Source organism: Diabrotica undecimpunctata, chromosome 3 (assembly GCF_040954645.1).
Source record: "Diabrotica undecimpunctata isolate CICGRU chromosome 3, icDiaUnde3, whole genome shotgun sequence".
Classification (NCBI taxonomy): Eukaryota; Metazoa; Arthropoda; class Insecta; order Coleoptera; family Chrysomelidae; genus Diabrotica; species Diabrotica undecimpunctata.
Window position 1 is genome coordinate 169,572,766 of NC_092805.1, and position 14,508 is coordinate 169,587,273.

Below are 14,508 nucleotides of genomic sequence, written 5' to 3' on the forward strand. Positions count from 1 at the left end.
TTTTACAAAAACACTGTTTTATGACTGTCTTTCTTGCACTTTTTAATATCTGTATTTGACTAATAATATCTCAGCTACAAATTACACCATTTTTATATTGTTTTTTATACAATGGTATTTTACCTGTTTCTTAATTTTATTTTAGAGTAACTTTTGTGTATAAGTAATAATATTTGCTCACTTTTACTCTATATAGATATTAGATTTGTGTGTGAATGTATTTGATAAAAATATTGTTTTGAATTTTTGGACTACGTTCATATGAAATACATAACCTTATGCTTGAATACTACCCAAATAAGTTTATTTATATTCTAGAATTAACGCATGTGACTCCTTTCCTCCAAAGTGAATATTCACTCATACTGTGGTTAGCATTCAAGAGCATTCATTATTTATTATATAAAGCATACAGACGCGATGTCCGGCGTAAAGCTGAGGTGTGTGTACAGCGTTTATTGGAGACCACAGCCTAAAGCACCAAAGGAATGTAGTTTGGAAGGGAATTTTACAGTATTCTAGAACGTCTGCTACAAATTTTCTAATGCATCTAGTCGCGAGAATACGGTTTTTTGCATGGTTTTGTACAGATAATCTCATAGAAGACCCAGCTGATTTATTTTTTTCTAAAAGGAGTTTCGAAATGATACCAATGGTCGAAAGAATAATAAGTTTCATCCAGGTACTTTGCATTACTCATTGTCTTCTTATTTATACCTCAATATCTAGTACAAGAACTATTATATGCACTAGTCTATTATATGTACTGGTTGCTCTGTGTGCTTAGTATAGACCTAGGTCCTAGTCGTAGGTTACTAGATCCTATTTAAATGACATAACGCAAAACTTTACTTATAGAATAACCTTGAAGTAAAGAATAATTGTCATTTTTAGTCATTTTATGGCAGTGCCTTTTTAAAAATTAACCAATAAGGCTTTTTAATATTTACTACTACTACTACTTGTCGGTTTATAACGTTCTCCGCCGTTTTCCGACTTCCAATCGCCACTTAGACCGGTTGTTCCATAGATCTTCTTCTATGGCCCTCTCTCTCAGTTCTTTATTTATTCCTTCGCTCCAACTTTTCCTCGGTCTACCTCGTTTTCTCTTTCCTTCTGGTTGCCACTTTAGTATTTCTTTTGGCATTCGTTGTTCGTCCATTCTTTGTAAGTGTCCGAACCAGATAAGTTGTTTTGTTGTTAGGTCATCTGTGATTGTTCGTTTGATTCCCATTATTTCTCTAATGCGTTCGTTGGTAATCCTTTCTCTTCTAGATGTTCCTGCGGCTCTTCTCCAAAAATCCATTTCCGTCGCTTTCAGCGTTGACAGTGTTCTTTCTTTCAGTGGCCATACCTCACAGCTGTATAAAGTGATACTTTTTACTATAGTCTCATATATCCTCTTTTTATTTTCTTTGCTGATGGATTGGTCCCATAAAATGGTGTTTAACATTGTGATGGCTTTTCTCCCTGACGTATTTCTCTCTCTTATGGCTTTGTCTAATGTTCCATCTTGTGAAATAGTGATACCTAGGTATTTGTAGTCACAGCAGTACTTTATCGTAGTGTTATCGTCTAATATGAGATCTTTTTGTTCTGCTCCAATGCACAGGTATTCGGTTTTCTTTTTATTTACTTCTAGACCCCATATATCATACTCTTCAATTAATTTTCGTGCCATATAGTTTAAATCGTCATAATCTTGAGCCATTATTACTTGCCATTATTATTAGCTTTTTAATATTTGCTATTGATGATTCTTACCTTACCAGACTAACAAAAAACCTTGTGTATTTCAAAATACGCAAATTAACATTTTGCCTACTGTTTTTTGCGTATTTATGTGTTTTTAAAAGGCTTTCGCTTGTCTTTGTTTACTGTTAATTTGACCCAAATCTTCTGTTTGGATTAAACAGTTGCCAATAACATTCGAAATCTACAGCACATTGTTGTTTTTGATCATTTTTTTTTGTTTTCCGAATTTGAGATAATTTTTTTCCTATGAGGAATTAATGCTTTAACAATACAGAAATTTAGATTTTTCTACTGGTGAGAAACCTACAAAAGTAGCTAAAACCACTATAATTTGTAAACAAATATTGAGGTTTCTATATTTGTGGCGCCATCTATATACCTATTCGTCCAGTCCAATGACTTGAGAGTAATCTGGTATTAAAAAAAAGATTAGTTAAATCAAGAAATGTGGACTAGAATTCCTAGACGCTCACTTCTCCATTCCTAATTACCAATTCGGATTCAAGGCTGAACATTCTACGCAAAAGGCATTGGTTGAAGCAACAACTTTCATTTCACAATCAATTAACGAAAGGAAACACGTCATAGGCATAATCCTAGACGTCCAGAAGGCATTTAATCAGGTCTCGTACACAGGTCTGGTCGAAAAACTCTACCTTGCTGGATTGTCCACACCTATAAATTTCTATCTCTTCAATCGGAGGATCCGGATCAAAGTTGGCAACATTTTATCCTCACCCTTTACTTCACAAGCTGGAGTACCCCAGGGCCCAATTCTTGCTCCAATACTATATACAGTCTATAACAGTGATATCCCATCATCATCATCATCATAAGTGGCTCGACAATCCGTTGTGGATCTTGGCCTGCTCACAAAGAAGTCGCCACTCCTGTCGATTCCTGGCAACTTCCCTCCATCTTCTAACCCCTAGAATCTGTAGGTCTTCTTCCACATCATCAATCCATCTCATTCGTGGTCGTCCTCTGCTTCTTGTGCCCTCTGGTTTTGAAAATGTTAATCTCTTCGTGTATTCGTGATCTGACATCCTAGCAATGTGTCCAGCCTATCTAAGTCTCTGCACTTTAACGAATTTCACAATATCTGGATCGGTGTATAACTGATACAGTTCAAAGTTGTATCTTCGACGCCATAGCCCATTTTCATTTACGGCCCCAAAAATCTTTCTAAGAATTTTAGTGATATCCCATGCCCTCATTATAAATCGGAAATCCTTCTTCTGTATGCTGATGACACTGCTCTCCTCACGTCAGGGCCACATAGAGAGCGTGGACAAACGTCTGTGTTCGAAAGAGGGCAAAACTATCTAGATCGAGTCATTAGGTGGTGCAATAAATGGAGAGTGACTATAAACGCCTCCAAAACACAACTTATATTATTCAAATCTTCTAACTGCCGTAATGTTCATGGCCGAATAACCTTGCTAGGAGAAGACCTTATTCTCAGAAACTCCGTTTGCTATTTGGGAGTTCATTTTAGCAGGACTCTCAACTGGAAAACCGACATACAAAACACCCTAGACATGGTAAGAAAGAAATTTAATTTCCTGGCAGCGCTGTGCGGTAAAATTGCACACCTACAAAACTTTCATAAGACCGTTAATCGAATACAAGGCATGCGTCTACGCATCACTTAACACCCGCTAAATTAACACCATCATGGCCGCCGAAAGGAAAATCCTTAGATTCTGCACGAGGAAGTGCAGATACTATTCGTCAGCACACATACATCAGGTAACCAATCTAACACCGATTAAGGACAGAATCCTATCTCTCAGCAGGAGGTATGTCCTTCGCACTATTGCAGGGTCTAACAACCGACCCAAACAAATACTAAAGAGAAAAAAAGTTAAAACTCTTTATGTGGAACTTTCAGAGACCAAGTGTCAGCTACGAGTTATACATTCCCAATAACAATCAATTACTGTCTGTTGAATATTCTTTTAAGGTTCTGTCACTTATGAAAATAATTTATTTCCCAACAGAAATTATTAACTTTTAATAATACTTTTTATTTTCTTTTCTTGTCATGTTCACCAGGTTACCATGTTAGAGATTATTTTTGACGCAATTCATAAGAAAGGTGTAACAAATGGAACAACGCAAGAACAAATGAAATGCCGGTATCTGTATCGCATGAAAAAAAATCTCAAACCTTAGAGATATGAAGACGGTAAAACTCTAATAACTGCATCCGAGGAAGAAATGTTATGAATGCTACATCTAGTGGAAACCAAAAGCAATAGATGTGGTCTCAAGATCAATAAACAAAAAACAGAAATTATGGTAGATGATTTTTCAAACTCACTACACTACAGAACACAGACCTGTGTTCTGTTAATTTGTGGTAATGCAGCTTCTTGTGAAACCGAAATACGTAGGAGAATGGGAATGGCCAAAAACGCTATCGATTATGGAAAGATCGCTTTTTGTTGAAGAACACCAAAATAAAATTGATAAGTGCCTTAATTTTTCGTATATTCAGTTACGGGTGCGAAATATTAACAATGAAATTAGACGATTGGAAAAGAATTGATGCCTTCGAGACGCGGTGCTGAAGGAGAATGCTCCGGATCGCATGGACAGAGCACAAAACAAATCTCTCAATTCTCCAAAAGCCTAACATTCGGACTTGATTCTCCTCTATTTGTCTCGCAGTCATCTAAAAATTTTTTGAACATATTGCAGGGAGAAGTAATGATAATCTTAAGAGCAGTATAGTTCTAGGAAACCTCTAGGTTGCAGGGATGTTCGCAGTGGCAATGTATTCTCTGAATTTAAGATTAAACCTACTAAACAGCCTAGGATTAAAGCAATCTGCAACAAGACACAGCGAATTTGATATCAATCAATCATATGCAATTGCCGCTAACACGGTTGAATTGGTGCAAAAATGGGCGACATATTGAAGACTGACATTGACCGTTTCTTTTCGGTGTGTCGTGACTGAGACATCGACATTACTGGCGAAACCCTTTGGAACAATTTAATATTATGCTTTTGGGTTTATACGACAAAAGGACTGAAATTTCACCAGATTATTAATCAATTAATTTACGTGTACGCGCAATAATTTTTACTAAAATTATAAAAATTGTGGATTCACACTTTCTTCCCTTCGGTCATTTTTGCCACTAATATATTGGAGCATAAACGCCCGAATGTTTTGAATGAATGTTACTGAACAGATTTTGAACCGGAGAAAACTGCATAGATTTATTTACAGAATAAAAACAGCTGCAAAAGAATATCTCTTAATAAGTTTTGTCAACACTTTTGAATTTGGCATTTTTAGGGAGTTTATTGAAATATTAAATATATGTTTGAGCCCATATCCAGCTTTTATTTCTAGTATTATAATTCTAAAAATATATGAATTTTTAATATGGCTATCATTTCACATGCAACAAATTTGTATTTTATATGAATAGTCACTTTATCGAGGCTATATCTAGTGATTATTAATTTTTGCATAGTTTTTATTCGATATTTTATAACGAAATATTTATTTATTGTACACTTGTGATTAGATAATAAAGTAATGCATTAGGATTACGTGTTTTGTTTTACACTATATACCTCTTGAGATAAAGAACTTTTATTATTTCTCAATTATTTGGAAAATATCTCAGATAAATATTTTTATGCTAAGGGATCTTTTATAGATTATAGATAATATCGTTTACGGCTTATTATATTTTTATATTACTATAAACGAGTATATTATTACATACTTATAATAAAATAAACACAGTTCTCGCACAAGACAAAAGAATGTGTCAAACGAAGGGCCTCAATTAGTGGATCGGTTCAACAATTCATATTCACGAAACAGAAACAAATGGATCTCGACCTCAGTAGAAAGTACTATTGATTTATTAGTAGTAAGAGATTACAACTTGCACTTCAAAACAATCTCGCTTTATAAATTAGTTATAAATCCAGTGTGATCGAATTCAAATATGGAGATCAATGTCGAGGTATAATATAGACATCTTGGGGAAATTCCAATCCAAAGTTGTCCGTCACATTACAAATACATGTACAGCTGCGGTCACTGAATAGTTTACACCTCCACCCTTACATTGTAATACTGTAAAATTGCAGTGTAATACTGTAAAAATGGGGGTATATCGTAGAATGATGCGCATACCCTGGACAGCACATAGTACAACTGTCTCAATATTGACAGAACTCGACATCAACGCTAGGCTTACCACAATCATCAACCAAAATATAGATCGCCACTCCGATGGTCAGACCAAATAAAGTGCGCTACCGGTTACTCTCTTTCTGAGAGTAATCGGTAATCGAGTAATCTAAATCTCAAACAGATCGTGTCCTTCAAAGTCAGTAGACTGTTATTTCTTTTTGCGGGGGTCATGCAGAGCTGGAGAGGCCTGTAGATTCCGCCATCCTGGGCCTACATGTAGGCCCAGATTTCCCGTAGGAAAATTGAAAATTAAGCTTAAGAAAATTAAAAGAAAATTCATAAAGAAAACCGATAAAAACAGCTTAAAACAACCTAACGTTAAACTAAAAGTCACAGAAAAATTAAATGAGGCAATAACGGATATCATGGCAATATCTAAACAACCGGCCAGTATAGAAGACAAATGGAATTGTATCAAAAAAGCTATCGTAACCACCACCAAGTCTCTGATCGCTTCCCAAAAGTACAAAAAGAAGAATTGGATGACTGACGAAATATTATCAATGATGAACGACCGCAGATCATTTAAAAATAAAGACCGAACCAAACATCAGCAGATTAACCGATAAATACGAAAAGAGTGTCGTAAAGCTAAATAACAGTGGCTGCTAGACAGGTGTGCAGAAATGGAGGAATTGGAAGAAAAACATGACCACTTTAACATACATAAACTCGTTAAAGAAGTGACAGCTGATACAAAACCTTGCAGTTTTAACAGTATTGTGAAGGACAATAAATTAATTACTAATCCCAAGGATCTACTTCAACATTGGAGAAACTACACACAGCAACTATACTCAGACAACATTACAAGAAACTCTGAAAGTGAATATAAAAGTGAACCCTCCCCCAAAATATTGAAATCAGAAGTTGTAAGGGCAATCGAACAGAGCAAATGGAGAAAAGCACCAGGCTCAGACGACATATACATAGAGATTCTAACAATGTTGAGTGAAGACAATATAGAGGCATTAGTAGATCTTTTTAATGACATTTATGGGTCCAGCCAAAAACCACAGGATCGGCTTCAATCTACCTTTATACCAATCCCAAAAAAGCCAAGGGCTAATAGTTGCGACCAATTCCGAATGATCAGCTTATTGAGCCAGGTCCTAAAACTCTTCTTAAAGATAATTCACACAAGAATATACAACAGATGTGAAAGAGACATTAGCCCCACACTGTTCGGTTTCAGACAAGGATTTGGCACAAGAAAAGCACTTTATAGCTTAACTGTCCTACTTCAGAAATGCAGAGATCAGCAAAAAGGTGTCTTCATATGCTTTATAGATTACCAGAAAGCGTTCAATTGTGTTAATCATTCAGAATTAGTAAGATTGCTCCAGGAACGTTCGATAGATGAGAATGACGTTAAAATCATAAAGAACCTTTATATGAATCAAGTGAGTGTGAGAGTAGGACTAGAATCTACATCATATTTCTCAATCAAAAAAGGTGTACTACAGGGTTGTGTCCTGTCACCCTCCTTTTTAATCTTTACTCTGAAACGATTTTCGAGAGAGCTTTAAGTGACACTGAAGATGGAATCACTGAAGATAGATTCAAAATCAACTGACATACTATTAGTAATATTCGCTATGCTGATGATACAGTCATAATAGCTGATAGCCAAGAAGCGCTACAACGATTAATAGATACAATAAACGTAGCAGGATTGAGCAAGCCAGAACAGCATTTACTAATATGAGAACCTTGTCAAGCATCAGCAGCCTTAACTTAACGCTTCGATATCGCTTTGTAAAATGTTACATTTACTCCATACTGCTATATAGTGTAGAAACCTGGACCATAAACGCTAATGCGATGAACCGATTGGAGGCCTTTGAAATGTTTGTATTTAGAAGACTACTTAAAATTCCCTGGATAGATCACACAACAAATGTCGAAGTATTAAATCGAATGGGCATAGAACGAGAATTGCTGCCAATAATAAAAAGAGGAAAAACTGCTTACCTGGGTCATATATTTCGAAATTCCAAGTACCAGTTCTTAAAGCTTATTATGGAAGGGAAGATAGAAGGAAAACAGGGCATCGGAAGAAAGAAATACTCATTGCTTAAAACCATAAGGGATTGGACAAACCTCGATGACCATGCATTCTTTAGAGCCACACAAGACCGAGAGGAGTATGCCAGACTTTTCGCCAACATCCACTAATTGGATAGGGCACCATAAGAAGAAGAATTTACTATTTGTATTAAGTATATATTACACATTTTGTACCTTTTGGGCACACAAATAATTTTTGTTAATTATAACGTAAAGGAACTTGCTATAGGATACTTTCCTGCAAGTTATATATTAATAAACAAACTGTTTACTTTTTGTAATTTATAAATTTATAAATTTAGAAATCGTAAATAAATCGAAAGTTAAAGAAATATATATTTTTTCTTAAAATTAACCCAAAAATAAAAAAACAACGAAGAAGTCATCAAGTGTGTCAGAATACGTTGTAAATTCGAACATTTTATCCAGGTGATACTATTCATACACTCGTTTTTTTAAATATTAAATATTAATCCCAACACAAGGAACTTCATAAACAAAAAAAAAACAAAGGTCAACTTTGTTGTGATTCGAATTAATTAAACAGCTAGATCTTATCGTCTGCGTTTACCACGTTCAAAAACACACTTATCTTTGTATGTACCTATTTCGTAATACACAACTTCAATTTGTTGACTATCTGGTTTTTTCAATACAGTCTTTGTTGTATGTACTTTTATCTTTTCGCGACTTTGCACAACGAAACAGACCTTGACTTTAGACCCTCTCTAAAAAGCGGTAAATTTAATTTCATAGAAAGATACATCCAGCATTATTGAATAAGCGAATAGGATGTTTCATTCATTCGGAATTAATTCTTTTTGAACATATAACCACAATTCAACAGTCTGACTAAAGTCTATGGGTCTTTATAAATCCCTAATACTAGTATTTATACCTGGTTAAGGATTTTTCCACTTTTCCACGCAAATTTTTGGCAATTGGTAAAAAGGTCAAAAGTAAATTCGTTCCTGATAAAAATACTTTTTACATGGAATTTACGTTTATTTACAATCATTTAAAATCCAATCAATTTTCAATCAGGAATGAAATGACACTTTTTATTTATTTGTGATGTTCATCACATAAGCAAATCGTAAAGTTATAAGAATAATTATAAAGTCTCTCTTTTAAATGACACCTTCAAACCACTGAGAAAGATCATCAGTGGTTCAGGAGGACGATATGAGATCACGTCTACGCCCGCTTCCTCGTTTTTGGCGATCTCTGTCGTAGTTGGAGACCAAACGTAAACAACAAACAATTTTGGAATAAGGCTTTACGCTCTGATAACAATGTGTCTTTAAGAGCGTAGGCGCAAAATTTCGGGCCAATGCTTTTTAAATGCATTCGAATCTTGAGCAAACTAATACGTATTTTTGAAAAATTTAAACGCAGAATGAAAGAATACATTATTACTGAGGGCCGAAAGTCCCTGAAAACTTCTATAATGTTTATTTTAATAAGTTACAGGGGTGAAAAAGAAGAGAACATTTAGTGTGATTTTTAATTTCAAATATCTCATTCAAAAACACTTTTTGTTTATTCTAAGGGACTTTTAGCCCTCGGTAATAATGTAATCTTTTATTCTGCGTTTAAATTTTTTAAAAATATTTGTTAGTTTTCTCAGGATTCGAAAAAAATACATGCATTTAAAAAGCATTGGTCCGAAATTTTGCACCTACGCTCTTAACGAACGAAAGGTAACAGGTAATATACACATCCATGTCCACCTTCCCATAAAGATAATCTCATTATTAAAATATTATTTTTCGTATAAACATCTGTACGGATATTGTTAAATTTTCCACGTGCGAAAAACAATATTACATTATTTTTCGCTGATCTCCTATAATTCCCAATTTCAATATAATTACTTAATCCAACCCTTAGTAATTATTCCTACTTCCACCTTTAATCCACATCCTCTAGAAATACAAACATTTTTTGACTATGCTTCTTCTGCTGCTTCTTCTTTTATAAAGACACGACTCTGTCTGTTTTTCAATGTGCCTCCAGTAAGTTGGTGTTCCATCGTTTTCGTGGCCTTCCTACTGAACGTCTACCTATTGGGGAACCGTGTCTTGTCGTCGGGGGAAGGTCTTGTTTCTGCTGCGTATGTCATTATTGGTCTGATGACTGTTTTGTAAATTCTGCCTTTCGTTTCTTTCCCGGTATTTTTATTTCTCCATATTGTTTTATTCAGGCAGCCTGCGGCTCGGTTTGCTCTAATCACTTGATCTTCGACTTCAGTTTCAAGCTTTCCATAGCTAGATAATGTGATGACTATGCAAAACACAAAATCGCTTTCTCGACTGTCATCTACCCTAGAATAGGTATAGACGCTTTTTTTTCTCCTCTTGACCGTCGATTACTGAAGTGTACCTTAAACTGTAAAAGTAACGTGTACACGTGATAAAGCACCACGAATTCGTTACAGACAAATTAAACTCATATGAGAAACTTACCACGTCTAATAACCGTGAGTGTATACAACAGTTACTTTTTGGTAAGCGTTTTATGGACTTATTTCAACTATTTTCAACTAAAAATTAATTATGTAATTGTTTTGAACCAAACCTATTGATACAGCCCTAACAACTCTGAAATTATTTTAATAATTTCGCATATTTACATGATTGTACAGTTAGATTTTAATAACGTTTACAAATTTCTGTATAGAGAAATGTTGAGTTCTGAATGAAAGAATGAAAATTTTTTGTACAAATTGATCATGGACGAAATTATAAAGAAAGTAACAAACAAACAAAGAATGCTGAATGGGGTCAATAAAAAAATCTGAAGGTATCTTTTTATGCAGATAATGAAATAATTATATCAGATAGTGAAGATGACATCAACCCTGTATCAATTTTACATAACTTCCCCAAAGGATCATCATTTCAAAATAGAAAAACAACAAAAAATTGAGTAGAAGAGATAATGTAACATAATAAAAACGCATAGCTGGGTACCTAAATGATTTACGCTAATTTTTTTCCAGTGAAATCCTATTAATGTTATAATATTCCAAAGAATTTGTTTGTTGGTTAGCAAAAATAATGTATCTTTTTAATTAAATTTAAAACTCTGTCTTCAGTAGGAATAAAAGTTTTCGCATTTACAATGGATTTGATAAACACAGCCGTTTGTTCTTTCTTGTTTATTTTTGGATTTCGTTTTAGGCAAAATAAATTTTAATGTATTGTTTGTTTGTAAAGACCTACAGGAGCTTTTTACGTGAGTAGAAAAAGATCTTATCAAACCACTTAAAACTTTACCAATTACAACGTTCTCGTTGTGTTTTTCCGCGCAATCTCCAGTTTATCAGTCAACCCTCCCTTACTACTCTGGCCATCTTAGCTGCTATTCGTCTCGCTTTAAAAAAAAGATATAATTTGGTAAAAAATAAGAAATTTTGTTATAACTGTTTGGGTCATAAACACTTCTCTCAAGATTGCAACTCTTCACGCTCCGGCAGTATATGTAAAAAAAGACATCACTGGCTCTTGCATAATACCTCTGACAATGCCTCTTCCTCTAGGAACAGCAATAGGCAATCTTTCTCGATTGATCGCAATAAACTCTTAAACATTCTCAAGCTTCTTCTAGTCGTGTTGCTCACATATGTTCTCAGCCTTCTTGTAATGCTCACACCCATAATGAAGCTTCTACCACTTCGTCCAAACCTCCTTTAGAAGTACAAAGTTCTCTAGATTCTCATACAGTCACGTCTCTCTCTGCTTTATCAGTTAAAACTGATGTATTGTTGGATACCGCTTTAGTGACAGTTTATTCTAAAGATGGCAAGCCCATGCATGCTAAAGCGCTGCTAGATAATGGGAGTCAGCATTCATTCGTCTCTCGTGATTTGGTTGAGAAGTTAAACCTCACCCATTATCATCCATATCCGAAAATTTAATAACATCATTCTTATTTTACCTTCGGATCGCTTTTAAGTAAATCTTCTACTTGTCTGCGAAAATGCTGATAAAAAATGAAGTGAACCTTTTAAAATAGCTCTAAAGAGGTTTATTAATCTAGAAAATAGGCTCATAAAAAATGAAAATTCATACGCTCACTATAAGTCTTTCATTAGTGAATATATTCTTCTAGAACATGCTAGTATAGTCCCTTTGTATTTTTGACTAATAGAAAATTAGAAAATAAATATTTCTTCCCGCGTCACTGTGTAGCAACAAAACTCAGAGTTGTTTGCGATGGCTCAATGATATCCTACTCATAGTTCCTACTCTTCAACCGAAACTTTTTGACATTTTGCTGCGCTTTAGATTATACCCCTTTGTTTTCACAACTGGATATACGAAAAATAATTAAAATAAATTAAAATCAATCATGATCAAACTTAAACATACTTTAGCGTGACACCCGGGAAAAAGATATTGAGCGCCTGGAGCTGCAAACAGTGAGATATGGGATTAAAAGCGCCAGCTTTCAGAGTACTCGCTGTTTAATCGAACCGGCAAATATTCATCAGACTGAATATCCCTTGACCTATTGATGACATTCTCTACGGCGCTAATGATGAACGTCTCCTCAAAGCTCATAAGGAAATAACTAATTTGCTGGGAATAGCATGTATTTCTCTATATAAATGGTGTTCTAACTCGAACTGATTTCTAAAAAAGATTTCTTCTCTCTCTTCTTATATCATAGCTCCAGATAACTGCTCTAATAAGGTTCTAGCTTTATACTGGAATCCTATTCGTGACACTTTCTTAAACTCTCTTCCAGATTTCACCAGAAAGAACTCATACACCAAGATAGAAGCACTGTCAATGATTGAGCAAATATTTTATCCTTAAGGTCATATTAATCCAGTTCATTTTAAGCTCATAATGCAAAAAATCTGGATTTCCATAATCAATCGGAACGATACCATTGACGCATATACATGCGTGCCTAATGTTTGTTAGTAGTCTCTCTCATTTTAACGACTTAAGTATACCTAGATGTATACTTAAGACAGATAATAGATGGACAAAACGGATACTGGAATGGAGACCAAGAGATGATGCCTACCGAAGCAGAGGTCGTCCACCAACACGTTGGACTGACGATCTAAAACGTTGTCATAGGAATTGGATGCAAGAGGCACAAGACCGAAATAGATGGAAAATTATGAGGGAGATCTATGTCCAGCAGTGGATAAGCGAAGATTGGATGATGATGATACCTAGATGTCTCTTTTTAAGTCACTGAAGTTAAGATTCACATGCAAACTTAAAGGCTTATGGACCTTGCATCTACTTGCAAGTGACTTTTAAATCAGAACAGGTATCTTGTTCCCTTCTAGCATCTAAGAGTCGCGTTGCTCCGCTAAAACCTTTGACTCTCCCAAGATTTTAACTCATGGGTGCGCTATTGTGTAGTACAGCAAAGATTGCTGACATTATTAAAGAAAAATTATCTCCATTAGACTTTATGTAAATATGTAGTCGAATTGAGAAATTGTTCTCGCTTGGTTTCATTCATATGTTCTCGTTGGACCCAATTTGTAGCAAATAGGGTTTCAAAGATTTTAGATAATTCTTCTAACGCTCACTGGAGAGACTTACGATCCAAAGAGAATCCTCTCGATATACTCTCTCGAGGAATGCTACCCTCTAAAATACTAAAATCTTCCTTATGGTTTCATGATCCTCCATTTTTAAATAATTATCGGTTGGATTTATTGAAATACAACCCAAAAGGTTATATCTCTAAATAACTTGAGAAAGAAAAGTCATTCTTCACGCTCGAAATAATCAAATTCGTTTTTTCACCTCACTTTCTGAATTAAAAATTTGTAAGAGCTTGCCTTTATGATTAGATTTATTAATAATGCCAAACCGCTTTCCCGCAGGTTTTCTGATACCCTTTAGGATTCTAGTTTTATTGGCGACTACGAAACTGGACACAATAATTACTTACATAAATTTAATAGATTATCGTCACATTTAATTGTTATATTCAATACAATGTGAGTTGGATTAATTTTAGATTCTTTTTATATATGCTGTGCTAGCTATAATGCTATTTTTCTTTATTGAATTTTATGCTATCAGCTTTACGTTAATCCGTTCTGTAGCTGTAGGGGACTTACAGAAAGTTAAAATACCTGAAACCATAAATGTGGAACGTTTCTTGAAAACTTTTATGCAGAAATAGCAACAAATATCTAAACCCTTGAATGAAAGGTACAGAAAGAGCACAACAATTTTTTATTTAGAAATACATTTTTTGTATTATTTTTCATTTGTCACCGGTCTATAATTTTGTTTTATTTAATGAAGAGCTCATATGCATGTATAATCTGCAATCACCCTGTAAATGAAATCTTCTTCAGTAAGCCAGCCTAATGAGCTTAGCGCGTGCTGGTACTCACCACCATCCCAAGAATCAAGTTTCCGACATTTTTTATTCCCATCGTAGTTGGCTTTGTGCAAGCC